General features: G+C 40.9%; 1 pseudogene; it reads left to right on the top strand.

Annotated features, from left to right (window-relative positions):
• Nucleotides 1-3594: 3594 nt before the first annotated feature.
• Nucleotides 3595-4418, top strand: LOC107890228 (short-chain dehydrogenase reductase 3b-like; annotated as a pseudogene).
• Nucleotides 4419-10133: the final 5715 nt, after the last annotated feature.

Consider the following 10133-nt stretch of genomic DNA (forward strand, 5'->3'; position numbering starts at 1 on the left):
TTACTTACCTATTGTGTGACTAAATGATAAGTTATATCTTTGTTATATGAACTTACTAAGCTTAAATGTTTACTCTGTGTTATTTTCTGTGTCTTTTAGTAAATCAGAAGCTCGTTCAGGTTGGAAGCCTGTCGGAGCTATGTCACACTATCCATGGGCCTTTTCGGTACTTTCGGATGTTTAATTTTGGTTATAATGGCATGTATAAATATTTTGGCTAATGTTGGCCTATGTGTTTTGGTGGTTGCAATAGCCAATTGGCTTGTGTTATGGCATTTTGGTAATGAAATGAACTTAGTTTTAGCATGTAAATGATAGCTTTAATATGGATGATGTTTGGCTTAATATGCTTGAATTATGGAAGATGAAGTTATGGTTTAAATATGCATATTATATATGGCTTGTAACTTGTTAGAAATATTGAGAATTTGTACTTTGTTTTGAATGGCTTATATGGTTATTGATGCTATTTGTTGAATGGTATATTTAGCACCATTCGGTAAGTTTATGGTTAGCAAATTCAATGGTATGTATTGGTACAAATATGCCGAAAAGTTAGTTGAGTATTTTGGTCAAATAGAGTACATGATTATACATGTTTACATGTTGTCATTTGGGGTGTCTAACGGCATATTGGTTGTATGTGATTATACCATATGTATGAAGCTAGAATATGCATAATTTTGATGCTTTGTTATGGTTTGTATATATATGCATTTTTGGTTGTATGTATATGCCTTGATGGGTGAGAAAAATGGCTTGTAAAATGGCCTATTTTCGTCCACACAGGCAAAGACACGAGTATGTGTCTCAGCCGTGTGTGACACACGACCAGGCGACATGGCTGTGTGTCCCCTGTAGCTTTCGAAGGATTGCAATTCAGGCTGTTACACGGCCTGGCACACTACCGTGTGAGGTTATTTTGAAGGATACACGGCCTAGCACGCGGGCGTGTAGCTTGGCCGTGTGACTAAGTCAGTGAGTTACACGGGCATAGACACGGGCTGGGATACGACTGTGTGTCCTTACTTCAAATGCCCATATAGCCTGAGACGAGGCGTGTCTCCTGGCTGTGCGAGTCACACGGCACGGCCATGTGACCCCTGCAGTGTTGAAAATTTTCAATATTTTTTGAAAAATTCTCTGACTTTTCGATTTAGTCCCAACTTGTTTCTAACGCGTATTTTGGGCCTCAATGGTTCGTTTAAAGAACAATATGTATGTTTTGACTTGGTTTTAATATGTTTATTTATATGATATGAAATGTTTATAAATATGAGTTCGTTTGATTTGAAAACTCCGTGTTTGATTTGAAAATTTTGGTAATGCTCCGTAACCCTGTTCTGGCGATGGATACAGGTTTTAGGTGTTACAGGATGTCGATTCCCCAAAATATGTATCTACGAGAATAGAAAATTTGAGGACATGCAACGGTGGTGCATAGTACGGTGCTTGTGAAAAAAACAGGGTTTGTGAAATGAATAGGAATAAGTGGAGCGAACTGACTGGAATATTACGTAGACATAGGCGACGCTTCTTCAGGTCGAGTCGATGACGAACTCGATGTGCAACCGCGTCTGGCCCTAAGCTGCCGCTCAAGTGGTCTTCGTTGCCTCTTCTGACGAAGTTGCCTACTTTTCACCTTTACGGATAGCAAATACAACTTGCCAGCAACTTTGAGCCACAACAAGTACTCTAAATAGGCCATTGTGTCTGCTGAGAAGAATGGTTCGCGGATGGGTAAAAATTCCATCCTACAATCTCAAGCCTTAATGTAGTTCTTGTGCATCTCTCGCTAATCCTCGTTGTTCTTCCCCCGCATGTCCACATTGTGTAGCTCCTTCAAGTCTCGTAGTGCCGACAAAATTTGTTACTGATACCAAACTGTTGCATCACCCTATTTGATTCATGCATTTCCACCATTACATACACTACCAACGGCACTTTCGCGTCCCACATTCCTTGATTGGTCAATACTTCTGACAGGATGCAAGGTATGATATCGGTGTCAGCGTATGACATCTATTCAAACTGAAATGCACAATTGTAGATTTCGTTATGTACGAAATTTTATTTTACAAATCATTGCATAATTAATATAGGTTTGAAAGAATAAGAAACTAACATCGGCTTTTGAGCTTTGATCTAAGAGTAACTTAATATCTTCCAACTCATCGAATAGTCCCATGTATAACTCGGCTCACGGGTCCACTTTCAAAAGTGATATGTTAGTTCAAACATATAATAAATAAAAACATTTACTATACAGACTACGTATTTACTAATAAATTATTTTTACATTGTCACCAACAGAAACATGTATAGGTGTTCATACGGAGGCGTAGAAATGGTAGTTTTCACCAGGCCCATGACTGCAATAGGAGCAAGCAACCACCGATTGACATCTTATCCGGTTCTGTGGTCCGACACAACTCTTGATATAATGTGACCAACATGGCTGATCCCCAACTCAATTTTACGCATTCTTTGAAGTCTATTAGGTGTAGTAACCACCTTATGTGTACCAAATATCGAGATTTATCGGGCATTAAAATGGTCCAATTAACTGAAGGATGAATGTTCGGGCGTATTGTTCTTTGACGACCTCGGTCGCATCCATAAGAAGCTTATCGAAAATTTTCACCAACCAATTCATCGATATCCGGCCACTATCAAACTTGTTCGGGACCTTCCCCAACAATGTCGTGTAGAGATCCTCTTTACTAAGAACGATCGTTGCTCCCGTGATGATTAACCCATCCACCGGCAGCCCAAGTTATTACGCCACGTCTTCCAGTGTGATTGTACACTCATCGCATGGAAGATGGAAAGTGTATCTCAGGCCTCCTTCTTTCCACCAATGCGTTGATGAGTCTAGGGTCAGGTTTGCAGCCCTCGAGCAAATGAGACGTATGCAGGAATCTTGCCTATTGCAAGTAACCATAAATTCCAATGATCGGAGGCTTTGCCAAATTATGTATGAACGCCTCCAAAACACGATCATCTGCCTATTTATAACAACAAAAAATTTATTTTAATTTATAAAAAAAGAATTTAAATTTAACTTAATCGAAAGAATTAAGAGAATAGTATGTAAGTGAAAAATAAATAAATTTTGAGGTATTTATAGGTAAAAAGAATGACAGTTGTCCCTTTTAATTTTTTTTACCGTTGCACAGCTAATGTTCAAATGACCGTTGAAAGAAAACACACCCAGTTGGACGTGCTTTCCGTTTCTCTCCCAAAAACGCCTATTTCCTTAAATTTAAAAACAAACTACTTATAAACCTAATTTTAAAAAATAGAATAATTCCCTATTTTAGCCTTATACACTTAAATTTTTAAAAAGTTTACCCACAATTTAAATTTCCCCTACACTGTTTATACTTCCTTTTCATTTGATCTGAAATCTTACCTAAATTAAACTGACGTGTTTAGATGAAAAGAAATTTAAATTTTAGAAACTTTTACTTTAAATAATAAATTGTTCAATAATAATAATAACTAATAATCCTCGTTTTAAAGATATTGGTATCTTTGCGATATATTTAGGGCTAACTGCGTTGTAACACGTCAAAGATCAGCGTTTCCAAAATGTCCAATAACAAGCTAGAAGGCAAAGTAGCCATCATCACCGGTGGAGCGAGCGGTATCGGCAAAGCTACCGCCTGTCTCTTTGCCGAGCACGGTGCCCGTGTGGTGATCGCCGACATCCAAGACGAACTAGGCCAGCAGGTAGCCGCATCAATCGGTTCCCAAAAGTGCAGCTACATCCACTGTGATGTTACCGATGAAGAGCAAGTGAAAAGCATGGTGGAATGGACCGTCCAAAACCATGGCCAACTCGACATCATGTTTAGCAATGCTGGGATAATTAGTTCCGACAAGGGCACTACCTCCAACTCTAACTAGAACATCCTCGACCTAAACCTCGCGCCTTTCGATCACCTGTTCGCCGTCAACGCCCGCGGCATGGTGGCTTGCGTCAAACACGCGGCGCGTTCCATGGTTGAGAAGCGCGTGAGAGGGAGCATCATCTGCACGGCCAGTGTATGCGCCAGCTGCGGCGGGGAACACGACGTTGATTACTTTATGTCGAAGCATGCGGTGTTGGGATTGGTGAGGTCGGCAAGCAAGCAGCTTGGGGTGCACGGGATCAGAGTAAATAGCGTGTCACCGTACGTGGTGGCGACCCCATTGATATGTAACCTGACGGGAATGAAAGCGGAGGAAGCTGAGAAATTTTACGAGGGGAGGACGCTTTTGAAAGGGGTAGTGGTGAAAGAGAAGCACGTGGCTGACGCGGTGTTGTTTCTAGCATCGGAAGATTCGGAGGTGGTGAGTGGACATGACATGGTAGTGGATGCCGGGTTTTTGGGCAAATAGTTAAATGGTTGGTCACCGGTAGGTCGGCCTAAAATAATGAAATATGGTCCACGCTACTTTGTTTTACTTACTTTGTGCTTTAACCTTCTGTTCAATAAAGGAAGATAAAAGGGAAAATGGAACTTGCTTTTCTGAAATAATTTCATATCATTTGGGATTCTCACCTTAACACTATCAAATTGATAGGTTAAATTATAGTTTTAGTCCCTATACTACCTTAGAAACAATTAAATGGTGGCATAACTATTTACCCTTGCGGTCCATAGCCTGATACTTGAGTTTCATTGATGGCTCCAAAGGTCGGCTTAACTGTGCCATCCATATTTATAGAGAATATAAGAGGTTCTCAGTAAGAGGAACAATTTTCGATTTTTGCAAACATCAATTTCCATCTCTTCAAATTATCCACAAGATGCAATTTATCTTTTAATAATCACCAAACATGCATTGAATATTATCATCCAAAAATGTTTTAATGATCACATTAGTTGATCACCTTCTCATGCCATTATTTGCATTATCGGGTTGGTAAAATATCAATATTATATGCAGTATAAAAGGAATGTTTAAACTTAATTATCACTCTAGACTTAATCTGAAATGCACTTTGAGAGATTGGGTGCTCCCTAATGGTACTTGAAATTTGGATCTGCTCTGTTTATGGCTACCTGACGTCATGATTAAGTGTATAATAAGTATTCCCCCTCCTCACCCTGATAGGGGAGTGGATAGGATCATTTAGGCTCGATTGGCTCAGGGTCCTTTTCCATTAGAAGTGTTTATTGGGCCTTAAAAGAGAGTTTCTGGACTTCTATTGATGATGCTTGGAAGCCCGTTTGGAAATACCAAGGTCCACAGAGAGTTCGTCTTTTTCTTTGGCTTGTATCCAAACAGAGGCTTCTTACTAATTCAGAACGAGCTAGTGTCACGGGGCTAGACCTTTCGTCTCGTAATCCGTGCGGCCTTAGGCGATTCGCTCTTCCAAACTCGCCCAAGTCAGCCTTTACTCGAATGAGGGCTCCTTAAGAACTCCTCCAAGGCACCAACTCGTACAGCGGAAGAAAAATTATGCCAAAAGAAGCTTATAAAGAACAACAGAAAGGGATACACACAAAGTGTTTGAGTAAATGCTCTCTATTCTCTTATTCACAAAGAATAATGAAACAATGAATAGAGTGAGTACAAATGAGGGGGAGGCTCTCTATTTATACTTGAGTTCCCCCAAAACCGACGGTCAAGATATAATTACATCGACGGACGAGATTAAAGGGTACCATTAAATCTCTAATCTTATAAAATAATATCTTATAAGATTCCATATCATATCTAAGATCTCTAAGATTATAATATCATATCTTTTAAGATCATGTTTCCATATTTGTAGATGGACCTTCAATCTCTTCAAGCAACGGGCCAGTCCGATTGGGCCAACCAGACTTTAATCTGACAAGCTTCTCCAACAGTTCCTTGAATCGGGCCAGCTCACGTGGGCCAAATGATCCCCATCTAAGTAATAGACCTCCATCGGATGCATTTGGTTTGATGGTCACAGGCTTTGAACTCTGGCCCGTGACATTCTCCCCCACCCATTCTCGCAACGTCCTCGTTGCGACTCTTGAATGGCACTGACTTGATTCGCCTTGGATCCCACTTGTTGTCTTAACTCTTTCCTTTCTTTGGGACTTTTGCCTCGGCTTCCGTCACTTCTTAACTTGAGCCGTCCTACTCGTTTGTACATCTCGACGACAAGGAGTTATGTCACTCCCTTGCCCACATTCTAACTTCCCTCGAACAGAATCCTCATGATTCACGACACTTGGCTTCGCTTTGCCCACAGTCTCTCGGCCTCCTTGCTCAAGAACTTCGAAAGGGCCCCTACGTTCTCGCCAAGTACACAAGTTAGAATGTAAAACACTATCAGAGTGTTTCGAATGTACCTTTACATTTACTCGGGTCAACTGTCCCACATGCACCACTTCTTTTTCCTTGAAGTCCAATGCACCACCCACCCCTCCTATAGGTGGAAGCCTTGTCGATGACTCGGCCAACTCCGACGCTTCACTCGATTCGAGCCTCATTGTTCCTAGCTTCACTGTTTTCATCGCAACTTCTTCCTCTAAGTTCGATAACAAACTCACCTCTCCCTTGGGTGGAAGCCCCTCCGACGACTCTCTATGCTCGGACGTTGCCTTTCCTTTGACTACGGCTTGCTTTGGACAGTTCTGCAACTCATGCGGACCACGACACAAGAAGCACTTTACTCGCTTCTTTTTGTTCCTCTTAGCCCTCTTGGCTTCGGCTTTACCCTTGCTCGAACCAAGCTTCTTGGGCTCCTTATCTACTCCATCGTTCCCTGCGATGACAAACTTACTCCTCTTTGCCCTCTTGGCTTCGGCTTTACCCTTGCTCGAACCAAGCTTCTTGGGCTCCTTGTCTGCTCCATCGTTCCCTTCGATGACAGACTTGCTCCTCTTTGCCCTCTTGGCTTCGGCTTTTCCCTTGCTCGAACCAAGCTTCTTGGGCTCCGTATCTGCTCGATCATTCCCATCGATAACAGACTTCCTCGGACACTTCCGCAACCTATGCGGACCATGACATAAGAATCACTCGACTGGCTTCTTCTCGCTTTCGGCCTCCTTAGCTTCAACACCCCTTGCGCTCGAACCAGGTCCCAAGGCCTTACCCACCGGCTTCTTCCTAAGCGCGGATTTCATCGGACATTTCTTTAGCATGTGTGGACCGTACAGAGAAAGCATTTCAGCTTGTCCCTTCTCTTCTTGGGTTTCTTCTTCCCAACTCGTGGTTTCCCATAACCACAATTGTCGCCGTTGTCATTGCCATACTCATCCGTATCTTCCTCATAATTCCCTTCACATACGCCTCTTTCCTCGGACTTGGAAGATCCAAGCTTGTCTTTCCCTAGACCAAGCTTAACCACGGATACAGCTACCTTCATGGCTTCCGACAGCTTTTGGACACCTCTTTGTTCCACCTCCTGTCTGACCCACGGCTTCAATCCCTCTTGAAAAACAAGCATTGCTTCTCTCTCGGTCACATTCGAAACTTGGAACATGAGTTCCTTGAACTCACGAACATACTCCCCCACTGTGCCCCGTTGCGTTATTCCTTGCAACTTTGCCCGAGCTTCTTCCTCGGCAAACTCCGGGTAAAACTGTCCCTTCAACTCGCATTGGAACTTCTCCCATGTTCCAATCTCACATTGCCTTTTATCTGTGGTCCTACCTCGCCACCATAAAAGCGCAATATCAATAAGAAATAATGAAGCAGTTTGTACCTTATCCGCATCATCCACGATGCCTTTGGCACGGAAGTAGTTTTCCATCCTCCACAAGAAATTGTCCACATCACATGCAGACCTTGTCCCCACAAACTCTTTCGGTTCCGGGACACACTCGCTACTGAGTGCTGCACTCGACACTCCTTCTTCCACCGCTGCTCGACACAAGGCCAGCTCTCCCTCAAGCTCCCCTATTCTTGTGCTTAAAGTCAGCGTCGTGGCCATTGTTTCCTCCTTCAAAGCCTTCACCATGGCTTCGAGAGCATTGTTCCTCTCTATCAGCTTCTTCCTTTGGGAATCTAGCAACTCTTGCACGTTATCCCTTTGGGAAGTTAGACACGTGGTCACAAAGTCTCTGAACTGCTCCTTCATGTCTTCAATGCTTTCCCTACGAGCATTGTCAGACTCTTTAACGTTTTCTATGGACTCCTCAAGTTTACCCACGCGTACCTCTACTGCCGACAGCATCTCCCTCAAAGACTTTCTCGCCCATATTTGTTCGAACTCTTCTTTCGACATCCCAACAGTGCCTTTGAACCAACAACTCGGATACTTATTGGTTCGAACTCTAGCTCTGATACCACTTGTCACGGGGCTAGACCTTTCGTCTCGCAATCCGTGCGGCCTTAGGCGACTCACTCTTCCAAACTCGCCCAAGTCAGCCTTTAGTCGAATGAGGGCTCCTTAAGAACTTCTCCAAGGCACCAACTCGTACAGCGGAAGCAAACTTATGCCAAAAGAAGCTTATAAAGAACAACAGAAAGGGACGCACACAAAGTGTTTGAGTAAATGCTCTCTATTCTCTTATTCACAAAGAATAATGAAACAATGAATGGAGTGAGTACAAATGAGGGGGAGGCTCTCTATTTATACTTGAGTTCCCCCAAAATCGACGGTCAAGATACAATTACATTGACGGACGAGATTAAAGGGTACCTACCATCAAATCTCTAAGAATATAATATCATATCTTCTAAGATTACATATCTTAGATAAGATATGTAATCTTATAAAATAATATCTTATAAGATTCCATATCATATCTAAGATCTCTAAGATTATAATATGATATCTTTTAAGATCATGTTTCCATATTTGTAGATGGACCTTCAATCTCTTCAAGCAACGGGCCAGTCCGATTGGGCCAACCAGACTTTAATCTGACAAGCTTCTCCAACAGTTCCTTGAATCGGGCCAGCTCACGTGGGCCAAATGATCCCCATCTAAGTAATATTGGTTGTGTCTATTTGGGATAGTCGCTTAGGGACTTTGGAAGAATAGGAATCTTTTCATCTTCCAAAACGTCAACTGGACGGCATATGAGATCATTAAAACCTCTTTTAGTTGGGCTCAACACTTTGAACCGTTTCTAGTTGTAGCCAAACCTACTATAACCAATTCTAGAATTTGTCACCACTTGGTTGACAATTGGATTCATCTATTTTCTGATAGAGCAGTCGCTAGAGATACAAGAAATGCCTCAGCGGAAGGTGTGGTTAGAGATCGGAGTGACAATTAGATTTTGGGGTTCACTCATTATCTGGGTAGATGTTCACCTCTGGAGGTAGAACTTTGGAGCATCCTTGATGGAGTTCTTATTTTATTAAGCAAAAAAAGTTCGGATTCAGACTGATAATCTTGAAGTGGTAAAGGCATTGTCCATGAAAGTAACAGTGAATTTAGTCAGTACCGTGCTCAGAAGAGTTAAACGTCTTTTGCATTCTGAAAGCCAATGGGAAATTAAGTATGTCACTAGGGAGTGTAATTTAATCGCAGACCACTTGGCAAATATCAATCTTTCTTGGAAGTTACCCCTCCAACTTTTTGAAGTACCTCCTAATTTGGTGGTTATGGCTATTCAGCAAGACAAAGCTTTTAGAACCTCTTAAAAGGTTTTAAGTTGTAATTTTATTTATTTTTCACAAAAAAAAACTGAATTATCACTATATTTCTTAAAAATAGATAGGTGTGATAAATAAATAAAAACCCTACAAAGTCAACATCAATTTCCAAATATCCCTAAAATTCATCAATTATATTAAATAAAAATTACAATGGAATTAACGGAAAAAAAAACTACCATTCAAGGTCCCTCCCCTTTTTATCTATGTCACTAGAGCTTATATTTTGTATTTGTTAAAATATTGTTTACAATTCTGATTTTTTTTTTAGATTTTAAAATTTAAATTTAATTGTTAATATTGTTAGATTTATTGGTATGGCATTTTAAAATAAATAATAATAAAAACTAACTTAATAGTCATGTAACTAATAAAATAGAATTGCAATGAACTTAAATTTAACAAAATAATTTCAATAACTTTACCAACTGAACTTGAATTCTTAAAAATAGAAATATAAAAACTAATATTTAAATTTACAAAATATTAGAATTTATTGCATATTACAAGCTTTTTGTATAAAATGTTTTAACTAATAAAAATCCTTC

This window comes from Gossypium hirsutum, chromosome A09, assembly GCF_007990345.1.
Source record: "Gossypium hirsutum isolate 1008001.06 chromosome A09, Gossypium_hirsutum_v2.1, whole genome shotgun sequence".
Lineage (NCBI taxonomy): Eukaryota > Viridiplantae > Streptophyta > Magnoliopsida > Malvales > Malvaceae > Gossypium > Gossypium hirsutum.